This window comes from Protopterus annectens, chromosome 14.part0, assembly GCF_019279795.1.
Source record: "Protopterus annectens isolate FY-2018-M chromosome 14.part0, PAN1.0, whole genome shotgun sequence".
Taxonomy (NCBI): Eukaryota; Metazoa; Chordata; order Ceratodontiformes; family Protopteridae; genus Protopterus; species Protopterus annectens.
Genome location: NC_056748.1, coordinates 516,434,860 through 516,462,309, shown reverse-complemented (window position 1 = coordinate 516,462,309; position 27,450 = coordinate 516,434,860).

The following is a 27,450-nucleotide window of genomic DNA, read 5'->3' as shown; positions in this document are numbered from 1 at the left end:
TTTATATACAAACACACAGACATTCCTGGGGAAGGCTGGCACAGGTTCACCTGACACCAGCCACTACTTATCAGCTACCATAAGGCCCTTACAAAGAGTGACCAATTCTACTGTGCAGTGTTACTATTATCCAAATGGTAAGTGTGTTCAAGACTTGAAGGCTATTTAAGAGTGTCCAGTAAATGTTACCAAATGCATATGCAAGTACTCTAAGAGCTTAAATATCTCTAAACAAAACCAGCCACAATAAAAAGGTTTAAATATATTTAATAATAAATAATAAAAGAACAAGGCAATACTAAATAACTCAATACAGTGACAACAGAGTTCAGAATCACAGGAAATACTTTAAAACAACATTGCAGGACAGCCTCACATAAATATAGAAAACATCTAGACTGATCTTACTATTTTCCTATCTATCTCTAAAAGAGATACTATGATCTAAGTCTTACTTACAGAGCAAGGCAAATAGAGATGAGAAATGATGAAGATGTATGTGTTCAGATCCAGAGACAAATACAAAATGTTCAGATTTCCATCTGAGATGGTTCTTAAATTAATAATAAACATTTCTGCTGGGTCATCTCAGATTACATCATTCTTGTCAACTCTGCTTTTAGTTTTCAGGCCAACAGGAACTTAAAATATAACCCCTCAGTGTCAAGAATACTTAGCTCTTAGAAGATGACACTTATCTCTATGAAACTTGCCTGGAACTGGAAATCATAAAACTGTTAAAAACCTTTAAATATGAAACCTGCAATTACATCTGTTTCCAGACAATAGGAAAGCCTACAACTCTAGACATTGTGTCTGCTCTAAACTGAAACCGAGATAACAGAGTCATAAACAATTTCCACCTATTTTCTTAGAGTTTGCAGGTTAACTCTATATATTCCAGCCTTAACCATCAACACATACATTGGCATTGGCATGTAGTTTATACACATTTCTGCCCTTTTCCAGCAGGGTGCACTGTGGTTACAATCTTGAAGCTCAGTACAGAACATATAGTTTTCTTACATTTCTAAGGCAAGCATACGAATCATATTACTATTCACAAATGACATATAATTATTTACAAAATTCTACCTGGCTGGGCTGGCAGCCTTTACAGCTGAATGCTGCTCTTGTGAAGCCTCAGAGCTGCTTCTTCACATAGTGGCAATAAAGTACTGAAGTTTCTTCACTCTGACTGTTGATTTTCCCTTCTTAGGACCAACCAATCAGCAGTTAGAGGAAAGGTGTTTGGAATGGGGTTAAAGCTTTTGGAAGCTGGCCATTTTTTGTCTTGGGCAAAACATAACCCATATCACCAGAATCCCTATTGCAGCAGTGGGAATGATGAATATTTGTAGATTGAGTACAGCTTTGAGTATGGTGATCTTCAGAGTTTATAACAATCTTTTCTTCAGCTCACTATTTATTAAAAAAATAAATAACCCATAACCATGAAATTGTATATACCAACTTCACAGCTGCACCACAATAAAGAAAAGGGGAAAAACACTAACAAATTCACCACTAGTATGCACAATACCATACATTGTGGCAAAACTCACTGCAACGTTAAATTCTCAAACTTAAGCTGGTTAACCACCACTGCAACAAAAATTCCTGGGTAAGCTAATCTTCAGGTCTAATGTAAAAACAAACACCAAACGGATACCAACAACACATAAAATGAAAATTCATAAAAAGCAAACATGTCTATAACATCAACGAACTTTAATAAAACAATAAAGGTGAGTGCTTTTGTAGACATGACTCCACCTCTTCAGACCATGAATCAACTAAATCAACTAAATTAAATAATCAATTTATATTAAAACCAAGTACATCTAAACCAACAACAATAACATTTAAAATCAAATGACACATCCAATTATATTCGTAGTCTCCTACTTTTCAACCTAGGTCTTAAAGACACCTTATCCCTCAGGCTCCCTTCTTTATCAGCTTGTAAATTTAATATCCAAAATAATTCCCTGTCTTCTGTGACATTAATGTCACCTGGTCAACCATTCTCTTTTATTATTTCAATAACTTTAAATCTAAATGTATGTTCATCTAAAATATCTAAAGTACGTTTAGCTAAAGAATTATAATCAAAATATTACAGTATTGATCTATGAACCTGTAAACCTAAGGAAGACCTATATAGTATTATCAGGGAATCACACTTTATGAAATGTAGGTGTCTAGAGATTTGACTCACTACACTGACTTTGCAAGACCCTTTGTGCCTATTTTCTGCATCTGCAAGTTGGGAGGTATGCTTCTGACCTTTGCTTACTGCTTTGTAATGAATACATTGAGGTTAATTTGTGAATCAAAACTGCTCATAGAATTTCTCAATTTTTCCAGTCTGCCTCTGGGTCTCACAGAAAATTCCCTTGCATGTTGTATCGAAGCCTTATATTCTATCCTTAGCGTGGCAGGGCTAGCCACCTGCTGATATGAACATTGTCTGTAGATGATGGCCATGTTAAAACGGCACCCCAACCCCACGTAAAAAAATGAGAAAAAGAGAGTTGATGCTGATGTCAATTCACCCCTTAAATGACAGCAACAGATGCCCCCATGTACAGTAATAAAAAGAGATTTAATTTCAAGTATGACTCACCCAGAGGCTTCTTCATGTGCAAGCTAAGTAGAAATGTACACTTCTTAACTCTCTCTCTCTCTCTCTCTCTCTATATATATATATATATATAAACAGCACATGTAGAGAGAGATCTACATAAACACACACACAGATATATATCTATATCTATCTATATCTCTATATCTGTCTCTATATAGACAGATCAATAGCTAGATAGATGGATAGATAGATAGATAGATAGATAGATAGATAGATAGATAGATAGATAGATAGATAGATAGATAGATAGATAGATAGATAGATAGATAGATATAAGGTTCCACAGTTTTATTGGCAGGAGTAAAGATAATAAAGTCATATCATTTAAAATAAAATAAAAAAATACAGAATCGGATATTTATCAGATCTTGTCTTTGGATAGTGCTTTGAATACTTATTTGGGGGGCTGTAGATGGAAGTATGTTATCTGGGAATGTGGGGGGAGGGGGAGATACATCTAGAGTTAAATTTAGTGCTGGGCTGTGATGGGCATTGTTTCTGAGGCTTCTAACATAGGTAAAAATGACGTTATGGCTATATTTTGTCTGGGTGGCTGCTTTTACCTCATACCTAGCTTTGTTTAATTTGATCAGGGACCTGAGTTCCTAGTTAAGTTTAGCAGGAGCATTTCTGACATCTTGAAAGTTACTTTTATTCTTGCATGTGATGAGGGTTTTTATTGTAGACTCTGTTTATATTTGGTTTCCACCATAGAGGCTTATTTTTAAATTTGGCATTATATTTAATTCTAAGGGAGAAATATGCACCTATTCAGCTATTCACATGTGCACAGAATTTGCCAATAAAGGATACCACATACTCAGTAGGACATTCGACTGGAGAAGGGTGTTTAATTTACCCAGATCATTGCTCAGTTGTAGTAGATTAGCCTTCATATAATATCTGAGTATTACTGTATTTGAAGATGCTTCAAACTTAAGTCTTATGGTGAATGTGACCTGATTTATGGTCAGATTTGGCTAGGGATGAAGTTACAATTGGTGGAGAACAGAGCTGTCTCATATTGATGAGATCCGAGTCAGGACTTTTTCTCCCATAGTTGGGGGGAAGACTATCTAGTCCAGAGAGTCTATATTCACTATGTCCAAAAATCACTGGGTATACATGTTAGGAGATGTATGATTCTTTCAGGTGATGAAGGAGTAGTTGACATACTCTAGGAGAATGGTGGTTGGCCTAACACACAGGGAATCCATACTAGTCAGGTGTGGGGCATGGGCCAAGGGGGCATAGAGGGGGTCTTATGATGTAATAAAGGGTTTTATTAATGGTAAGTCACACATGGAGGAGTTCCAGGCCACAATCCTGACTCAGAAGCTTAGAGGTGAGATTTTATTTTATGAATATAGAGACACCATTGCCTTTAATGCCTTCATCTAATGCGGTAGACCTGAACATATGATAGGTATTGAAACCCAGCACTGATGGGGTACACCCAATAGTCTTGAACCACATCTCTGTGACCATGCATATATTGATGCATTCTGGGGTAAGCAGTGCCTGTAGGGAGTGGAGGTTTTTGTTGACACTCCTAAAGTTGAATATCATAATATAGTATAATGCAATACCTTTACATTATCTAGATTCTGTGCTGTTAAGCTGGAAGCTTCTGAAGACTGATGTTGCCTTAAAAAGACAAAAAAACTTGGGGAGATAAATGCAGGCCATCCCTGGCAAAACTGTCTGGCATCCGGAGCTAGATCATGGACCAGTGGAGCCCTAGACAGGGGAATGAACCAAGCCCTCACCCCCCCACCCCCATTCTAGTGTCCTGTTATTTGTCTCTGTTCCCTCTTGTCATTATAAACACTGCTCAAAAGTCTCAACAGGCATACTATTTTCACTTTTGAAATGAAGGCAGAGATATAGATTTAATTTAAAATGTTTCATTGAAATATCCTTTGTCGACAAGGTTACTCTTGCTTGGCTAATAGTATCTTTTTAGGGGAGACACTTGGTGGCATTTATACTTCTAGGGGAAATTTAGTGAGAGCGGTGGTAAAACTCCCCTTTACTCCTTTCAGTAGCTCAGATGTATGGAACAGATCTCATAGCACCTACCATTAATGCTCCAAAGGGTGGCATACTCAGAGTGCAACACTCACCCCCTTTCAAGTGCACTGCAGTACCAGTAATCCATCTACATGGTGTTAATTAAAACCCACAGCCTTCTACACCAAAGGCAGATATGCTACCTGTTGTGCTACTAACACTACTTTGAAGATTGATAGCACAAACACTGACATCCATTTGCTAAACAAACAGTTGCACATTGAAAACAGACAGCATGAGCAATAGTAAACTTCTCTTCCCTTGAAACTCAACATTCCTTCAAAATGCACAGAAACGCACATTCCTTGAATGTACTCTTGTAGTTTTGAAGATTTTTTCCATTAAACAGTGAAACAAAATGCATGAACCAAGAAAATACAAAATTACCCATTTCAGTATATTCAATCAACTCTAATTACTAAGCTAGCTGGTGTAGAGGATTAAGACTCTTGTCTCCTTGTAGCCAAGGTACAGGGTTTGAGCCTAAGCAAGTTAACTAACTAACCTGACATCCCTAAGTCAACACAAAAACCTTGGAGTACCTACTGAGGAATCTCTGCCCTCAGGTCTGTGGTAACACTGTTCAGTTCCAATGCATATTGTGTTTAAAAGTTCCAATGCACACCTCTAGGAGAACCTGCTGAGGAACACATTCTGCCAGAGAATTGTATATTCTGCTTTCAAGTCTATCCAGTCTATTGTAACACAGTTTATGTAATGTAAGAATAGAACTAAAAGTGTTCCACTGTCCCCAGGCTATGGTAGCATTGTTCCAATGTTGAAATTCCACTGATAGCTGTGAGTGTGTGCATCTTGATGCATGCACAGACTATGGACCAATCCCTGCATCCTTAAGAAGACATTTTTAAATTTTACTCTGTGTCCTTAAAGAAGAAATGTAAAATGTTATTTTAATTGTTTAATTAAAAATTTAATGATAAATGTTGTGGCAGACCCCCCAGTGGTCCCCCCAAGCCAGTAGGCCCTAGGCAACTGCCTAGGTCACCTAGCGTCAGATCTAGCTCTGCTATCATCTCTTCCAAGAGTGATATATATTGAACCCCACCCTTGAATAATCTCTGTTCATATAGTCCAGGGAGGGATTTTTCAAATGTTTACTTTCACATATATTATAACTGTGTTCTATGTCTATTTATGGTGCAAGGACTTGATTGCGTGGGTGATGTGATGAATGCTAGCACCTGATAGGCAACTAACCACAACTCACTTCTTACTCAGTCTGGTGAGAGGTGCATCAACGTGTCCCACTATCGAGTCAGCTATGGCTAGGATGTTGGATTGTGTGACTGTTTGCCTTATGGACTTTTGAGATGAAACACTGAGGGCCTTGCACATGCATGCTCCATGGTGGGTGCTGCCTGACTAGAGTATATGGGAGTTGGCTGAAAGTACTTGGTTCTTAGGTTACATTTAAGAGGTGCCTCAGCATATGTAGGTCTATGGTTTGGTCTCTTCCCTCAGGACTAATTCAATATGGGGTTCTATCACCCCTTCCATCTCAACCAGTGTCACTTTGAAGGCCCTACCCACACACTCAGATGTGATGGTAGCTTTTGTATATAAGTATTGTTGCTCAGTGATTTTTGTAATGAAGTGATTTCAATGTCCTCAGTCACATCTTCTAAGGCCTTAATATTCCCAGTCACTGTATGGAGGCTAAGACTCTCTTAATGGCTAATTGCAGGTGTTGCTACTGGACTAAACTGAAGGTGCGCATCAGATTCCAGCAAAATGATAAAGAAAGCTTGCAGCTTTAGGTTCATAGGTTCATAGGTTCATACTAGGCTATCTGCCCTAGGGCATTTATAAGCCTAGCCAGAGTGTGTTTGGCTTTTGCCACCCATTTTAAATTAATTTTGCTATGCCCTTTTTCGAGGTTAGTATACTGTGCCTCTGTCTAACAGTGACACAGAAGTGATACCCGAGGTAAACCTACAATCTCCCATCCACTCATCAAGATTCCTCTTGAAGAGAGTCAATGAGGGACTCTGCCTAACCTGGACTGGGATTTTATTCCAGAGTGAAGGGAGCCTCTGGGTTATGAATCTGTCCCTCCAGCATGTCCTATTTATTTCAGTGCTGAGGTTCAAGTCTCTCGAGCGTAGCTCGATGGGATTTGGATTTTCTGAGGTGCAGCATGTCCATTAATTCCGGGTTGGACATGGCTTTATACATCAGGCACAGATTGCCTCTGAGCAGGCAGTATGCCACTGAGTAGAGCTGGAGTTTCTTTAACCGGGCAGCATATGGCATCTGTTTGAGCCCTTTGATCCACTTGGTGAGGTACTTTTGGGGTCTTTCCAGTTGCTGCAGGTGTCTGGTAAGATACATCCCAAAAGTGGCATTGTACTCAATTATGGGCCTGATGAGGGATGAGTAAAGAGGTGCGATGACCTCCCCGATCTAGATGTGAATCCCTTCATGATTAGGTGGGCTATATAAAATGTTTTTCTAGCCACTTTGGCCACGTGGTTGTCAAATGAGAGATTGCTATCAACTTGGGTCCCCAAGTCCCTAATTACTTCTTCTGTACTTAATGGATTACCACCTATGTGGTAATTTGTGGGCACTTTGCTTTTGCCAGAGGGGATGACTATACACTTTTTGGTGTTTAGCTTGAGGCCATGGCTCTGGCACCAGTTGTCTGTTTCTATGAGGCCCTTTTGGAGGATGCTTGTGTCAGCTGGAGAGTCGATTATGGCACCCAGTTTGCAGTCATCTGCGAACTTGGTCAGCCACAGTCCTTCCATGTTGGCCTGTACCTCCGAGAAATATATACCGAACAAGAGAGGTCCCAGGACTGAGCCTTGCGGGATGCCACTTGTAACTGGTTTGGAGTCTGACATGGCTCCAGCAATTCTAACCATGTGGGTTCTGTCCTTGAGCCAGTTTGCAACCCATCTAGTGACATAGGGGTTTATATTTAAGCTGGTGAGCTTATCTATAATGCCCGAGTGGGGTATTGTATCGAAGGCTTTGTGAGGTCCTGGTAGGCTGTGTGGACCACCTTCCCTCGTCAATGGCCTTGGTGACTGTTTCAAAGAAATCAACCAGGTTTAAGAGGCAGGATCTGCCCTTAACAAAGCCGAACTGGGTAGGATCCAGTGTCTGTAGGTCCCCAATATCTTTATTTATGAGGTCCATGATGATCCTTTCCATAGCTTTGCAGACCAAGCTAGTCAGGCTTATGGGGCGATAGTTTCCAGGATCTGTTGAGGCACCACCTTTGTGGAGAGGGACCACTGTTGCTGTACACCACTCTTTGGGTACATATCCTGTAGTAAGGCTGAGATTGAACAGTAGTTTTATGTTTGGGTTTAGCTCTTCTTGGAGTTCATGTAGGACGCAGCCCGGGACACCGTCTGGTCCCATTGATGCTGTGTTTTTTGCTTTGGAGAGGGCGGCTCTTACCTGAGCATCTGAGATGTCAAGGGGGCAGCACTCTGCTGGGATAGATATTTGCCCTTTTGGTGGGGAGGGGGGAGAAGTTTGTGCTGAACCTGTCAGCTAGGATGTTGGCAATGTCTGTGGGTTCGATGTATTTTTTGTCATTTTGGACTAACTCTGAGCATATCTGGGAAATCCCACCCAGGTAACTAAAGAAAGCCTTGTGATTATCCTTAGTGTCCTGTGCAATTTTTCTCTCGAAGCTGGCCTTAGACGATTTTATGAGTGCCCATAGTTTTTTGCTAATACTGATCAGAGATGCCTTCCCTTTTTGGGATTTTGCTCTGTCATGTAGTAGCTTCCTCCTTCTATTGTATAGTTTGTTTATGGCTGGGGTCCACCAGACAGGACGTCTGCCTTTGGAGGATTGGGTCTTGGTTTTATTTGGGATTGCATGATCAATGCATTCCTGAAGGTGTTCATAGAATGTGTTTATAAAGGATTCCACAGTCTGGGCCGTATTTTCTACAGGCCCGGGGGCTTTAAAGGATTCCACCTCGGTTTTGAGGAGTGTGAAATTTGCTTTAGAGAAGTTTTTCACTGTGGTTTTCTGGGCAGGGGATGGGGTTAGGATGTGAATATCCAGTGAGATTAGTTTATGATCTGATCTTACCAGTGAGGAATACACTTCTGGTCTGAAGCATAGAGTCCCCATGTTGGTGATGATCAGGTCCAGTATGTTTTCCCCTCTTGTGGGAGTGGTAACAAGTTGTTCCATTGCGTTTGAGTTTATAAATTCTAGGAACCTTTGGGCTAGGGTGCTGGAACTAGAGTAATGCTCCCAGTCTATGTTTGGGTAGTTGAAGTCGCCCAATATAATGGTGTTTGGAGAGACCTTCATATTTTCCAGTGTTCTCAGGAAGGCTGAGTGGAGTTCCTGGGTTTGGGAGGGTGGTCTGTAGCAGGCTATAAACTGGAAGGCAGTTTTGCCCACTGTTAGTTGCACATGGATAGTCTCTGATGCTTCGTGCTGTGCCACCAACCTGGAGGTGTGGGTATCTTTGACGAATATTGATACTCCCCCTCCTTTTGTGGTTCGGTCCAAGTTTTGGGGCCGAAAAGCATGGTATGAGGTATAACCTGGTAGTGCTGGGGTGCTCTCGGGAGCCTTGAACCAGGTTTCTGTTACTGCACAGATATCGATGACTATATGACTATCAAGTATGCAGACAAGGGATTTGAAGATACATTTAGGGAACAGATATGGCATACAGGAGTCAGCATTTTGTGTTATAGTGAGCATAGTTAATAAAAATTAATGTTATGGCATGCAAACGTGCCCACTAATAAAAGTCCTGAGAATATATTTTCCCTTTTGTTTCATTTATCATTCTCACAATCCTTATTTTCCTCATTTTGTCAATTTTGCTTTCATTTCTCTCAATAATCTCCACAACTGAGCACTGTACTTCATCAAAGGCCTCACCAGTTATACAAAACACTGGAATAATTGCATTTTTAGCCCTAGAATCGAATCCTCTTACAATGCATTTTGTTATCTGGTTATCCTTGGCTACTCCACTGTCAGATTGCTTTTTTTTTTTTTTTAATAATAATTTTTATTAATTTCTTATATGCCAATTTACCATAAGGGCATTTATCACTCCAAGTCATTTCTTTATGAGGTTTCCTGAGGTGTATGTATCCAGCTCTGTGAACTGCATATGAACTGTTGTAATCCAAGTGTACGACCACAAATTTCACTGTGCAAAATTTCATCTGCCATTTATATGCCCCTCCAGTAATTTTTTAGCTGTATGCAGACTCACTCCTTATCATTGGTATCTGCTGTTTTCTTGGTGTTATCTGCAAACAAATGAATTTTATTCTCAATATACAATGCTCATTCTGAAACTAGTACATTAAAGAGCATAGGCAGACAAAGTGATCTTTGAGTTATGCCATCACTTCTTGATTTCTCACCTGATTTATCCTGCTCCCCTGGTCCCACAGTGTCTCCTTATTATTCCCTTTAAATCTTCTTCCCATTTAACTGTTTTATCTTAATTTCCAAGTTCTTTTTATTTTATGTATGTCTCCTGGAGGTACAGAATCTAATACATTAGTACAGTTGTGAATTATTTCCCACATGCATTTCTTAAATATCAAGTTACAAAACTATAAGGCTTGTTTGTTTGACAAGATACTCTAGCCGCAGAGTCCATGTCAATTATTATCTTGAAGACTGTTGACTTCCAAGAAACTTACTATTCTTTCTTTAGGAACCTTTTCCACAAGATTTACAGTAATTGTTGCCCAGCTCAGTGGTCAATAATTTCCTATATTATGTTTTATACCTCCTTGTGGTGGGTGTATTTGTATGTGATGCTGTATGAAAGCATATTGGCTTTTATCTATTCCCAAAACAATGTGGTAAAGAATCAGTTGCACTTCTAGATGACAGATATAATGACCCAGAAATGTAGATCTGTCACTAACATTATTTTGCCATTTATCCGATGTTAAGCTCCAAGACTTGGTTGTTATTGAGGGGCTACTCAGCACTGCTGCTGGAACTCCCTTCTTCCTTGTAATGCTATGATTGGTCAGTCATGTTCAGCATGAGTCACTGATTGGTCCAGATAGTTTTTAAGAGGTTTAGTGCCTGTTTGATTGGTGCAGAAGCCTTATTTGCACACAACCAGCCATTGTTTAAGTCCTTCATTGTTCTTTTGTTTGGAATTCAGAATTTAGTGTGAATGGAGATATTCTAACTTTAGACAGTTTGTGTCCTGTCACGTAACTCTGTAGCTGCTTTAACTAAAACTTTGCTTCTTTAAATGTGCAACAACTTTGCTGCTTGTTAGTAGCTTGATTAAATTTACATGCTGTTCTAAGCATCTTAGTTTTGCTTTTAGCACTTGAGCTTCAGGCCAGTTATTTTGTGTTTAGGTTTTTGTGGACAAACCCTGCTCTCCATAAGTCCACCAAGTATTCAGAGCACTATGTCTGGACAATTCCCATCAGTTTCCCCTGCCAGTCTGGTCAACATGGGCATACTGAGACAGTGTAGCAACTGCTTCATGTTCACTGATAGTCCCCTTCTTCTAGCACATAATTTTTCTACTTGTGAGAGATGCATCTACATCAGTAAGCTGGAATCCATGCTCTCTCATACCACATTCAGTACTCCTAACAAAGAGGAGATTGCCAGCACACACACCACATCATCCACATTACAGAACCACACACCCTCCTATGCAGGGGTCCTCCATAAAAACCTACCTAAACAGCAGAGACCCCTAAAACACACTCACAAACATTCCACATACAACATGCCAATCACATCGCACACAGTAGTCAACACACCAGTGTTTCTCAAACACAACCCATTAGGTATAACAATAAACAAACACAGCCCATAAGGCATAACAATAAACCAAACATACTAGTCATTGGTGCCTCAATAGTGAGACACACTGATGTCCCCCTTGCCAGGCTCAACAAAGGGAAGGTCACAGTCAGCTGTTTGTCAATCGCTAGAATCTGCCACATCATGCACACACTTAAGTCTCTCTGCAACAGGTACAAGTATGACTCTGTCATTGTCCATGTTAGTGTGAATTACTTGAGATGTGCCTCCCTGGACTATATGAAGAGAGACATGATTGAGCTCTCAGAGTATGTGTTCCAGGCATGTGTGACCCTAGCCTGGAGCAGAATCCTACCTTCACCAAGAATTATGCCACAATATCAACAAAAAATGATTGACTTCAACAATTGGTTTAGTTTCTGGTGTATTTCCAAGGGGATCCAGTACCTGTCTCCCTGGGATGATATGGTTGACAGGCCTCGATGCTTTGCAGAGATGACCTCCACCTGTCACCCCTGTGGTTCTGGATCTTGGCCAAAGCTCTTGCCTACCCCATTGTTCTTTTTTCAGGCTATGTCCCAAAGATGAATCTTTCAACATGAAATATCTGTCAAAAAGCAAATTGAAGGTTATGCTGCTCAGTGCTAGGAGCCTTAATCTGAAAATGCACTCACTGAAGGTTTTCCTCAGACTGGAAGATGCCGATGTTTGTAAAGTCACGGAAACTTGGTTCCGGGCTGCAGAGAGCACCCCTGCCTTACCAGGCTATACCTCATTCCACACTTTCTGACCCCAAAATGAGGACTGAAAGACTAAGGGTGGTGGAGTCTCTATCTTCATTAAAGACAGGCACACCTCCAGACTGGTTTACCAGCATGACGTATTGGAATTACTTCAGGTGCAACTGACAGTTGGCAAGACACCCATCCAAGTTATAGCCAGTTATAGACCCCCCTCCATGTCTCAGGACAAACACACCTCCTACCTGGACCTACTTGACTCCATCAGGGTACCATCTAACACCCTGATCCTTTGTGACTTCAACTACCCCACCATAGACTGGATAAACTATTCCTTCTCTAATGCATTCACCCAATGATTCCCAGACTTCATCACCTCTAATACACTAGACTAGCTGGTCTCATCCACCACAAGGGGAGATAACATACTGGACTTGGTTCTCACCAACAAGGGTGACTGCTGGACCACTCCCATAGTATGTTCTTGCTGGTGAGATCAGATCATCAGTCTGTCTCATTCAAAGTTCCTATCCCACCCACCCCCTCCCCAGTGTAACCAGGCTAAAACACTTCTCGAAAGCTGACTACACCCTCCTAAGGGAGGGTATTACCTGCTTCACACCATCGCCCCCTTCAGAGGATGCAGACAACTATGCTGAACAGTACACCAGTGCAGTATACAAGCACCCATACAACTGCATGGACTCAGCCATAAACAACAGAACTAAAACCTGCTCCTCAAGGAAACACAAATCCATCTAGTGGACATCCTCTTTCAACAGGCTTTACAACAAAAGGAAGAAACTGTTATCCAAGGGTAAAAAGGAACAAATTCCAAATTGTAAAATCTCCCTCCTCTGCCTCAACAAGCAAATTAGATCACTAGTGAAAAACTCCAAAGTCAATTATCAGTTGTAACTAGCCTACAAAGCAAAGGGAAACCACAAGTCCTTATTCAGTTATGTTAGGAACCTCCATGGCAAAGCCCAAGTTTGTTCCGAGTTAGTACTTAATGGTACCACTTACACTGAACCTGCTAACTTAGACAACCTGCTAGCTGATAGGTTCAGTACATACTTCACCTCCATATCACACCCAATGGCCCAGTCGATATCCCCAATACTTGTCTCACACCTTATATCTCCATAGATCAAGTGTTAAAGGCCCAATCCAAGTCAAAGAAGACAGCTTCCATAGGACCTGATAATATCCCATGCTGTATTCTATACCATCTCCAAGAGCTAGCTTCACAATTGAGCATCTTATTCAACCACAGCCTAATTACAGGCTTCACTCCAACAGAGTGGAGAACTGCCATTGCTATCCCATTGCACAAAGGTGGTGCCATTACTGACTTGGGAAACTATCACCACATTAGCTTGAAAAGTCTGATCTGTAAAGCCATGGAGTGTATTATCATGGATCTCATAAGCAAGGACATAGGCAATCTCCAAACACTAGATCCCACCCACTTCAGATTCATCAGGGGCAGATCTTGCCTACTGAACCTAGTTGACTTCTTTAAGACTGTCAACAAGGCCCTGGATGATGGGAAGTCAGTACATACAGCTTACCTTGACCTGGCCAAGGCCTTTGACACAATCCCCCACTCAGGCATCATCGAAAAGCTAACAACTTGGTTTTAATCCCTATCTCGTCAAATGGGTGGCCAACTGGCTCACAGATAGGACCCACAAGGTCAAAATAGGCACCACCACCTCTGACAACTGACCTGTCACTAGTGGTGTTCCTCAGGGATCTGCCCTGGGAACCCTACTGTTTATCATATACTTTTCAGAGGTCCAGGCAAAGACAAAGGGCCTGTGGCTGACCAAGTTTGCGGGTGACTGCAAGTTGGGTGTTGTCATTGACTCCCCAAATAACATTAACATACTGCAAGAGGGTCTCACAGCTACAAATAACTGGTGGCAAAGTCATGGACTTAAGTTAGATGCAAAAAAATGTATTATCATACCATTCAGCAAAAACATGGCCCCTGCTGATTACCACATCAATGGTAGCCTCCTAAGCACACAACCCGTGGTGAGAGACCTGAGTACTCAGATTGACAACAATCTCACAATCGACCATCATGTGGCAACAGTGGTCAGAAAAGCTTTTTACTTGATTCATCTCATAAGTAAAGGGATTGCATCCAGAAAAAAAGGAGGTTATTACCTCTCTGTACTCTTCCCTCATTATACCTATAATTGAGGATTGCAGTCTGCAGATGGTGAATGCAGTGACTTTTACTGACTTCATATCCCTCATAGGACATATGTTGCAACAAACCCCATTACAATGGTAAATTTATGAGGTTATCACAGCAACCTGTCTATACTGGCCCTGTGTATGTGCTGTCAGCCACACCTCTGTCAACCTTTGTACGTATGTCATGCATGAAGTGGTGCATATGTGCTGTACACCATAACTAGTGTCATCATATCTGATAACAAGCCAGTGATATATCAGATTGCTACATATGTCATGTACAGTAGGGGTACTGAGGTCTGTGTAGTGATGGTGAATGTTGGCAATGTGTGTATTGTTAATATGTACTTTAGCCTGTGTACAGACTGTGGTAGATGTCATTGTTTTAGCTCCCCTTCTATCTGATGTAACATGCTGCCCCACTGTATGGTACCATTTTGCCGCACATGTTTGTAGGGCCAGACACACAAATGTCCCATACCACATACAGCCATCAGACCAAACTGTGTAACAGCCCAGTATATGTAGGGTCATTCTGTGAGTGTCACATATGAGGATGGTGCAGTACACATAGTCCATATACTGTAGTATTATGCTAGCTTACCATATGTGGCTGTGGCTGTGTTCACATTGGTTGTGGTTATTCACTTTCACACAGGTGTATCTTACCCTGTGCTGTGACATTTCTGTTGTGCCTGCTATTTATGCAGGTACATGTGCATTCCCCCATATGAGATGTAGGCCAGTGTTGAGCCAGTCTGCCTGTAGCTTGCTCAGTGCATTGTTACATGCCTAGCAGCTTAGTATACTTACCCAGTGAGATGGCATGTGCAGATACTTGCCAGATGTACTGCTGCTGGGCCTCCCTTAAAAGTCATGTATGTCAGACAGAGCAGTGGGATGCTGTACACATGTATGTCAATATGAAGTGGGTAGTATGTGTCCATAGCACCTCTGCACCAGCAGTCGTTATGTGTTAGGCCAGGCAGGAGTGTGTGAATCCAAAACCTATGGTGGCAAATGTATGCCAGTCGTTATGTGTTATACCCATCCATATGGCTGTCTACATCCATATTGTTAGGCCTGGTACACATGTTGTGCATTAAGAGATTATGTGTATACTTCTGGACTGTACAGGGTGTGTCCAAAGTTCCACATATATTGGCCAATATCTTTGCTGCACTCCACAGGGGCATTACATGCTAGTAGCGGTGCTTTACAGTGATTTCTTAAGATGTCTGTCAGTAGCCAGTGGCACACATGTTATAAGCAGATGTCACCTTCCACACACACCATGTCTGTAAAGACAATCCCAATGACAGTAGCAATAGTCTAGTAATATACCTGTTATACATACCTGATATCCCCTTGCACTACGTCTTTGGGATTATAGGGGCTTAGGGGCTGGGGTAGGGCTACACTCCATGTCCAGGACATATGGTGGAAATATATGTACATATACTTATCAAGATAGCCATAGAATACACATGTGTACTACTTCCAATTATCACTGTCATGGTAACCACCCACTATAAATCCCTACAGCATGTGGGCATGGTCCCTTTACATTTCCAGTGTGATGGACATCCTTCTTGTGTGTGGGCATCAGTGTTACAGACAGCAGGTAGCAATACCTCTTACAGGAGAACCTGCACACTCAGAGTGGCCACATATTTGTAGGAGGATCACAAACTACAGTCAGACTGTGAGTAGAGTTGTGTTATGCTTTGTATAGTACTGGTGTTGCAGAGTGTGTGTGTGTGTGTGTGTGTGTGTGTGTGTGTGTGTGTGTGTGTGTGTGTGTGTGTGTGTGTACATACTAGTGTACCTTGGAGTGCAGTCTGTCTGCATAGCTCACTATTGTAGGCCTATTGTCTTGCTGGACAGAAGTATGCCTATTATGTGTTGTCTGTCCACCACACAGGTCTTGTGTCAGATATTACACTGGCAGTGTGTGTGTTGCATGCTATCAGGACATGGCTACATCCATGTCTGTTTCTAACCTCAATTCCCTGACTAAGGGTATGTTGCAGACTATCCTGTAACATCAGCACCTTTCTTAGTGTATGGCAACAGTGTTCCACATATATGCCTGTGTGCCAGTCTCTGTCCTCCATCTACATACCAAGCTTTGCACATTTGTCATGCTGTTGGGGATTGTTCTGTAGTGGGCTGTGAGTATATCACACTGCCATTGCTGTCATTAGTCCACTGCTGTTGTATCCTCCACACATACAGTGGGGCTGAGGCCATATATATGTGTGGGCATCACCTACACAATACATGTGTGCCCTTATGCACTCCAGAGGCCAGTGTATGTAACAGTGGTATATGGGCCTGTATTAATGAATCTAGGTGGGGAGCACCATAAATGACCTAGGCTGTTACAAAATGTGGGAGTATCAGGGGTGAGCTGCCACAAGGTATCTGGATGTACAGTACCATATACTTCCCTTATATTGACATTACTTACATGAATTGGGGTACTGAAAGCCTACTGCTTCCTGCCATACAGACTGTTCTGTTTGTCGGTGTGCTTGTGATGGTGTCAGTTATGCCTTGTTATGTACCAGTTACACCCATTTGATCACAAAATGTCTTTACCTCCTATTCAGTTTGTACAGAGTGTAGATAGAGGTTGCTGAACTACACACCTGCAGTACATACTGTTGATTGCTTTGTATCCTGTGGCCCAGTCTTTCTTCACTATTGCACAATTGGGTGTAACTGGTACATAACAAGGCATAACTGGACAGCAACAGTTGTGAACCTTTCCAGGCTACTGTATTAGTGTAACTGTTTCACAGTTGCAGTTCTCAGTCTATATGGTTGTCAGTATCTGAACAGCTATATGACATGGCAGATAGAACTGTTATAGTACACAATTAAAGGATTCCCCATCCTGCAAACCTGTATGTGGTGTCTTTCCTATGACCTTTCTATGGGTATATGTTGCAGGCAACAACTGACATTTGTATGGGTGGCTCATACAGCGTCCAGTTGTAGGCATAGTGGCTGTTCCATATTGTGTGCACCATCTATATATGTATCTTACTGTACATATATCTGCATGTGTATGTGTAGTCATATATATATATATATATATATATATATATATATATATATATATATATATATGTATATCTGTATCTGCATATCTGTGTATCTGTATCCTGGGGATGTTGATGGCTTCCACATATTACATGTCCTATGGGAGGCAGACTGTACTTGGTAGTGTATTGCAGGGCACACGTGTTTGGCTGTGGGGGGTGCCTATTCATTCAAGTCATATTGTGTGTGGGGCCTCTCAATCCCATTAACGGTGCATGTGGACATATGTGTATTTGTTAATCTGCTATTGCTATCTACAGATGTATGACCATATATACCTATATAGATATATATCTGCTAACATATATATAACTATGTCTGTATATACCTACATAGATACATATCTGTGTACACATATGTAACGTGCTTTGTATATGTAGACATATAGGTGTAGACACATATATGTGTCGATTTAGGCATATGCATGTATATATGTGCATATATAGTGATATATATATGTATATAGATTAGAAAAACAAAATTTTATATATATATATATATATATATATATATATATATATATATATATATATATATGTTGTATCTGTTTAGATTTTAATATAGTTACACACATAGACATCTATGTGTTGGTATACATTCTATGTACTGTTGCTTGACAGGACTGGATGATATGTTTCTGTAAACATTGAATTTCTGTGTATCTCTCATGGCTTAGTGGTACACCACTTTGTGTAGGGTCCTTGGTTTGAGCCTTGCAAGAGCTGTTTACTTTGTTGCTCGGCAGAACATGGCCCATTGGATACAGAGTGATTAAGGCACTTTAAAGCAGTTGTAAGCAGGTTTGCGCGTGTTTGTGCAGAGCTAAGCATTGCCTACACAGGTTAAGCAATTTAGAAGCTAACTGAGTGTATGAAAACGTAAGCAGAGGTTATGATTGCTTACCATCACACAAACCTGTGCAAACCCGCTTACAACTGCTTTAAAGTGCCTTAATCACTTTGCATCCAATAGGCCATGTTCTGCCCAGCAACAAAATAAACAGCTCCTGCAAGGCTGAAAAACCAGGACCCTGCACACCATACACATAGTGACTTACCATTAAGCCATGGCAGATATTCATAATCATGATGTTTTCACAAACATATCATCCAGCCCAGGTATTCAACATTACAGGGAATGTATTCCACCATGCAGCTGTATGTGTGTGAGTGTGTGTGTGTGTGTGTGTGTGTGTGTGTGTGTGTGTGTGTGTGTGTGTGTGTGTGTGTGTGTGTGTGTGTGTGTGTGTGTGTATTCATATTTAAATGGATATAACATATCTACATATGTAGTTATAGCTATAGAAATATATACATACATATATATATATATATATATATATATGCCAATATATACATAGATAAATAGATACAGATACTTCTATAGATATATATGTATATATCCATATGTCCACATATATACAGCACTAAAAATACATATATATAAGCATATATATGGTTCACCTTTCAAAGGGAGAAAATCATGTCTCCGAAAGCTGGAAGGCTGAAAGTATTTTTTCAACATTGCATAATCTTGCAATAAATGCATCGAATGTGCCATGAGCGAATGTTACTATGCATTCGCTCATTGCAGATTCAGCAATTTGAGTATGGATGGCACTATAGTGGGGATGGGGAAAATTTGCCTTTCCCCACTGTAGTGCGAACTCGGAGTTAGTATATCACAATAAGAGGGTTGTGGGGGGGCCCAGCCCCCCAGATGGGGGGTGCAGGGGAGCTTGCCTCCCTGCATTACAATATGTATTCCAACTTGTAGTTCGAGAATCAGCAAAGCTGCTTCTAGATTTGCTGATTTTTGAACTGTGGTGCAATTAGAAATGACGGATTGGTCCTTTTGGTTCGCAAAAAGGGCCGTTCGAAGAAATGACTGTCTCCCTTTCAAAGGTAAACACACACACACACACACACACACATATATATATATATATATATATATATATATATATATATATATATACACACACACACACACACATATATATATATATATATATATATATATATATAGGTATATATGGACATGCATCTGTAGATGAAATTGAGAACATAACCACAAAATATATGTCCACATGCACCATTGTTGGGTTTGAGAGACCCAAACAACATACATCTGGCATGGATAGGTATACTTCCCCCACAGCCAAACACGTCTGGCCTGCAATACACTATCAACCTTAGCAGATCCCATAACCAGGACCCTACACAACATGGGCAGTACATGTTAACAGTACTCCATCCCACCTGTAGGATGTCAGGCTGGCTTTACTAACATGTCATGCAGTATAGTCAAGTGAAGTGTCATGCTTGAAGGAACCCCCTGGGCCGGCACAGTAAGTAGCTGAGGTCCCTCATACAATCCAACAGTTCTACACTTGACAATGGATTCATCAATGTTGGCAAGGATGACCACAAATCCACCATGTCAGCTGGGAAATACCACCCAGTAGCCTGATGACCCTGGTCTGCAGGGACATGGAACATATCAACAATGAACCCATTGCCAATGTTACTGGTAATCATAACACACGGGATCCCGCCAATGTTGGACTCATCAAAGGCAGAGAATACAACCTGAACCTGGTATACCACCTTGATGCAATCATGAGAGGTGTAGATGAGGCTTAGGAGGTGCACAATGCCTATGTAGATCATAGCAGGCTTCTTACACCATCCCACATGTAGGAATGTGTGTAGATGTTAAGGGATCTACCCTCATTCACAGAATATGTTTCCACCAGGACTGCTTGGCAAATGCCAACATTCCACAGGTGCCATCCCTTGGATGTACAGTCCTTCGCAGGTCATAGATGTGTTAATGCCCTCCTCCACACTGTAGAGATGTGCAGCACTAGTGGGGTTGCTATAACTCATTGGGTGTGGCTGTTGCGGACACATCCACCATCATTGCAGTTACTGTTGCATATATCCCCCCACATAGCCATCTGTAATACTGTACAGTGTATGTTATCAGGTTGTTAGATGTTGTTTACACCAGTCACAGTAGTTGAGCACCTGACACCCTCCTATGGGCAGGGCTATGCCACTGGCATTGACACACTCATGTTACTGAGGTGAGGATCACAGTAGAGTGGGGAAAGGGACATATACTCTGCTGTTAGTATGTTCAATTTTATCCACATTGCAGACTGCATATATAGCAATGTGTGGTTGTGCCTATCCTGTCTTGGTGGGATTACATGGGCAACAGATGTGTTACCTGCATGGGGACATACCTCCATGTGTACAGTCTTGCATCTGTACTGCATCCAAACCAAAGGTTCTGTGTGTTGTACCCAGCCATGTCATGTCTATCACCCACTACACTTACTGGTGTCCACTGTAGAAGGCCTGCTGACACCGCTACACCCATCAGCCATGTGGCACATGGACAAACACAACACAATCAGAATAGATAATGGTGAAAACAATACAACATTGTTAATTACAGCTATAATGCATCATGGCTGCACAGCTACACCTTCCCAGATATTAGCATTTCACTTTACTGCTGACAACATGCTACAAAGCATTCCATTGCTACACTGATGTACAGTCACCCTGTGCATCAACACCATGTTAGCCTGTCCCTGCATTGATGTTACGGATGACAGGATGAGGCACAGGTATCATCATATGCACAGGGTGTGTTGTTGGTTTGCCAGAGGCCTAGGCTGAGCCATACAATTGACAACATGTGTGTGTGTGTGTGTGTGTGTGTGTGTGTGTGTGTGTGTGTGTGTGTGTGTGTGTGAGGGGGCTGAGTACCAATGGTGATGTAGTGTGTGCAGGTATGTGTTTGCCCTAGGTTTGTGGTTTATGTGTGTGTGTCTGCATTCACACAGTTCCACCATGTGGCTGCCCTATATGGGGATTTGTGAGACAGGGTTTGCAGTTCACTGTCTCCAGCAATGGACACGGGACCTGTGCCAGTTAGGGGTGCTACAGGGAATATCAGGTACAAAGCCAGATCAGGTACTGTCCCTGAGGTTGACACATGTCCACTGGATCCTGGTCCCTCCTGGGACTGGCCAGGGCCACGTGCTTGTGGTCTACTATGACGGTCTATAGACAACACCACCACAGTGCTGGGGCTGGTACTGCCACTACGGGAGTGGCTGTGACTGGTGGGATGTCCACTGCAACCTCCAGCTGCTGGTGTTGCTGGCATACGTCCATGTGGCTGTCGCAACCATCCCGCCCTGCCCTGATGCATGGACATGACATTGTGGATGAGATCCAATGTCTCACCCCACCGTCTATCCATGACCTTGGTGTAATTACGAATGACACCTGTTAGGTCACGGATGCTGTCAGTTACAGAGGTGTGATGAGCCCTCTGCACCCTTAGACCCTGTCTGGTGTACTGTTCCATTCATGCCTGTGCCTCCATGACAACCTGGAACATGCGTGTGGTTGATATAGATGTGGGATGTCTGCCAGGGGCATGATGACCAGCAGTGCTCCAATGATGGTACCCCGCCAGACATCTGGCTATGGCTGCTGTGTCCTGACACACGTGCCATAGATACCACACTTTCCTGGCCATTGCCAACCATAGACTGTCCCTCAGCTAAGGCCAATGGTGATGAGGTATGTAGAGGCAGTGTGACTGTGTGCGTGGATGGGGTGGATACTTGTGGGATGTCAATTGGTGGCCCAGCGGCAGCCCCTGATGACCCTGCCTGTGCCTCAACACACCTATCCTCATGGTCACTGTCTGTATCAGTGACATCAGATTCCCTGCGGGAGGGACCCAGCCCCACCTTGCCACCTGTGAGAGGAAAACAGAGAACAGACTGTAAGACCTGTACATCACTGCTAAACAGTACATACACATGTGCACACACACACACACACACACACACACACACACACACACACACACACACACACACGTATTTGTGCAGACATGGCCACACACACAGACTTACACACATGCAGTCGACATACATGACAACCCATACACTCCACCAGACAGCACCTACAGACAGCTCCAGCACCCCCATAACACACACATTAGCAGGTGATGGTGCAGTACAGTATCACACACAAACCTGTAATTACACACGTCAGCATGCAGGACATGTGGTGCTCAACAGCATGCAGTGCAACTGTAGTCAATCCCCATTATAAACATACATGGCTGTGATGCATGGCTTCTGTTATTAGTTGATGGCCTTCCCCCTGGAACACACTGCACCCATGTCCACAGCATTGCTGTGCATCTGTTCATCACCGTGGCATGTACTGTGCAGCATACCACAGAGGTGTGCACACAATGGCAGGATGTGTATCTGTGTGTCAGTTATGTTTCCTCTGCTGCAAACAGCCTCTGTCTGTTTCTGGATTATATGTAGACACTTGTTTAGTGAATGCCTGATGTGTATTTACAGATGTCATCATCAGTGGTGCATGTATGAGTGACAGAATACCATTAGACTGACCACAGATACAATGTACTGTACCTATGGTGAGTGTAGAGACCATTATTGACATGGCACTCTCTTCCATGACATGCCATGGTGCAACACTACTGCATATGGCAACACTACATGTACCTGATATGTGACATATGACCTAGGCAGTCAATTGCATTACAGGCCATATGTGTTAGTTGTTCAGATGCTGGTTGGGATGCATACCATTTGTGGGAGCATATGTGTGCACACACATATCATGATGGTGTGTAGCAAAAACTGCTATGTGTACTACTGCGATAACTATATCTGGCAGGGGTATAATAGCATGGGTCATCATCATGAGCCAGTAGTTTGTCAGTAAGGCTTGCAAATTTTCCCCAAACCTGCATGTTTGCATTCTAAGCACGTGTACAGCCCTTGGAGGTCATACAGTAGTATCACTAGTGCCATGGAGTCAGGGTTATGTCTGCCACACTGCCTGACCTTGACTGTGTGCAGATAGAGCCATTCTCAGTGGGTTTGTCTCTCCTCCAGTGCACTGTTGTGTTTCAGGATGACACACCCTCACAATCTCCTACTACATTGCAAACGCTTGACATCTGTGGCCTACACATGTGTAATATTGTAGTAACCCAAACTAGGAATGCCATGTGTACTGGCATATTCCCTACCAATGCAAGGCAAGCATGCAGGTGTACAGTGTCACCAGCATTGTAGAGATGGGGATGTCATCCCTGGGTTGGGGTGAGGTGTGAATTGTGCAGCATATGCATCATAACTGCAACTTCTTGGACTTCCCCAACATGGTGATGGTACATCAGATCATATTGCAACACATGGCTTTGGCAATGTCCCACCATTATGTAGGCCATATCTGTATTGAGCCCTGTCTGATGTTGCCTGTGGTACACACAGGTTCATAGTTGAGTACTGGTCTATTGGTCCTGGGGCCTACATAAGCCTAGCCACAGGGGTTCCCAGCCATGCACCACCCAATAATGTTATTCCCCTGTGCCCCTGTCAGGCTGTGGCATAGACGTACTACCCAGGGTGAATTCCCCATTTCCCATCCAGCTGTTGAGTGTTTTTGTAAAGAGGGCAATGAGTAGCATTGCCTGACATAAATGGGTAGTCTGTTCCAGTGTGTGGGAATTCCCCAGGACAGGGCCCTATCCCTCCAGTATGTTCTGTGTAATGTGTTGATGAGGTTTATGACCCTGGAGCATGTGTTTGTAGAGGGAGTGGGATTTCTTTATGTGTAGCATGTTCAACTGATCTGTGTCTGACATATGACATAGCTGTGTATGTTAGGCAGATGTCAGCTGTGCCTGGGCAATGTGCACTGGAGTGTAGCCACAGTTGTCTGAGATGGTCTGTGTAATGTATGTGTTTGAAGCTGGTAATCCCATTAATGAGGTGTGTGCTCTGTCAGTTAACATGTACAGCATGCATTATGGGTAGGTGTGTTAGATGTGTACATGGCCTACACCTTAGCTATGACATGCACAGTGAATTGCCAAGCATAACCTTAAACCATACTCACCAGCATCTGGCCGCTGCCTTGCTGGTATCCCAGAGGTACCTAGATTTAGATGAGATAGAGTTGATGTCAGTGGCCACAGCTGTGGCACTGCTACAGGGTGGGTTCAATATTACAGAAAAACAACAGCTGAAGTCCACAGTACTACAGACTATGTATAACTGCTTATCAGTACTACACAGCAACAGACTCCACATCTCACATATGCATGATCTACCTGTACAGATGCATACACAACAGTGGTCTACTGATATGCCTTGGAACCTTACCTGCATGCTCCATGACTGGTGTGTGGGTAGCACCCACCTCCATGACTGTATATGCCTGTAGCTCTTGTGGGAGGGCAGGTGCCACCAGGCTCACGAGCAGCTCCTCCACATTAGTGAGGGGGAGATGGATGTTATGGCTCCCCTCCCATTGCAAGGTGGTCACCCCGCATGGCAGCGGCACGGTGATGTACATGGTGGAGCAGTTCACTGCAATGATGGTGGACCTGCTCATATGTATGGCTGTGCATCCCCACCTGATTAACCCTGCAGACCACATCATTCTACATGGCGGTCCACTCATGCTGGTCCTGGCTTGTCCTTGAGAAGAGCAGCTGGTAGTGCTGGATGATGCTGGTGAGTATTATGTCATCCTCGGCGGCACTGTATGCAGGATTCCTTGGGTGCGCCATACTCCCTGAAAGACATAAAGATGGAAATATGTCTGAGAGGGAACAAAGACGGCTGCCGTTCTATAAGCACTGCAGTACTTCAGCTCTTCAAATACCTGAGAATAAAATCAACCCTGTGGAGTTATACTTAGAGTAAACAAACTAATTGGCAGTTATTACTAATTGACCAGAAGTCACTTTTGGTTCTGAGAAAGAAACATAAAAAAAAAATACTTGGTAATAGCAGGATTGGATCTGATTGTCAGGTTGACTCTGAACAGAGCACCAAACAAAGGACTGATTGATCTCACTTTTGTAACTTTTCTTTGGGAAATAAATCTTCGTGCAGAATTTTGAAATGTCAAAGGAGGACAAAAATATGGAAACTACAACTTCCAAAACCAAGCTGTCAGCTTTGCAATCACCGGAGAAAGAATCTTTAATCAAGAGACAGAAAACTATCAAACAGCAAGAGACTGCAAAAACAGTGCCATCAACAAAATCTGATCAGCAGGTCACAATGGAAGAAATCAAATCAGCATTGCTACCTATACAGGATGCCTTAAAAGAGCTAACATCTCAAACACTTTCATTTAGTGACACGTAATCGGATTCTCGAAAGAATGGAGAAAGCAGAAACTAGAATTGCTACCAATGAAGACAATATATTAATGCTCACTAAAAGAACAGAGACACATGGAACTGACATTCAAATGATGCAAAATAAAATTCTGGACTTGGAAGCAAGATCCAGACGTAATAATATAATCATTAGAGGGATCCCAGAATCTATTCAATATAATGACCTGATCACTTCTATTACACAAATATTCGAAATACTGCTCAAGGACTCTGAGGTTGTTAAGCAGATGGTCATAGAAAGGGTGCATAGAGCATACAGAGAATCTCAAGCTTCAAATATACCCAGACCTGTTTATGTTAAAATATTGAACTACCAAGATGTGAGCAAAGTACTGTTAACTATTAAAAAATCTGGTGGATCTATAATGTGGCAAAATAATAAAATTTCTATAGCACAGGATTTACCAACACAAATAAGGCAATCTAGACAAATGCTGGCTCCATATTGTAAGTTTCTGATTGACAAAATATCAGATTTCAAATGAAATATCCTAATAACCTAATTTTTACTGTGGATGGCATTAAATACTCTGTAAGCACAAGGAAAGAAGCAAGACCTACTTTTTGAAGATTTTAAGGCTCTCCATCTTCAGAAATGTGAACAGTCCATTTTGGCTTTCTGCAGCACTAGGAGAATGGGATGTTTCATTTATGACAATCTGAGGCTTTAAAATCCTTTGTCTGTTCTGTTTCTTGTAGCAGGCCTGGAATTTTATTTTCTTATCTTATCTCGTAGTTCCAGTTGATTGAACTGCCTTTACAGTTTAAATAGCTGAGAAGAAAGAGGAACTGCTGGCGAAGTAAAAAGAAACCTGTTTGGACTTATTTTGCAGGAAAAGGACTGTAAGATAGTGTGTGAAGTCAAAGTGATGCAGGTAAACACTGTGGAAATGCATTGTGTATTAAAAAAGGAGATGGTTATGTGTAGTGGCAGAATAAGGTACTGTAGTTTTTTTTTTTTTATATATTCGTTTTCTCTTTTTTTTTTCTATATCTCCCTACTCTTTACTCCTTTCCTTTTTTCCTGTAGATAGGTGGTATTATTTCTAACTGATAAATGATGTAAAAATGGTTAGTTGACCAGATTTAAACAATGTGCATATAATAATAAAAGAACATAAAAGAAGTTATTTTTTATGTGTAATTTAAGGCATTTTTTCTTATTTCTTCTCCTTTTGCTGTGCTCCCTTCATGCTTTTTTTTTTTTCTCTTTTTTTTATTTTAACCCCTTGGTTCCTCTCTTATTCACATATGGTTATTACAAATGAAAGTGCCATTATAGTTTTATTTTGAACTGCATTGGTTTTCAATATTAATATGTTAGTAGGTAAGTTGTAGGGGAAGAACAAAGCAGATTAAAGTAGTTAGATCATTTTATTCAGTAGATACAGGATGTTGGGAAATGTTAAATAACTGTCTGCTTTCTATGTCAACTAATATTTAATACTGTATAGAACAACAAATTAGAATGTTATTTGCTATTGCTGAATATAAAGCTGAAGTGAATTGAAGTACATTAGAATCTCAGGGTACAATTAGTTTATTTGTATATCCATAAATATGTACAGAGCTGTAGTTACCTATAAGTAGTGTTTAGTAGGAAT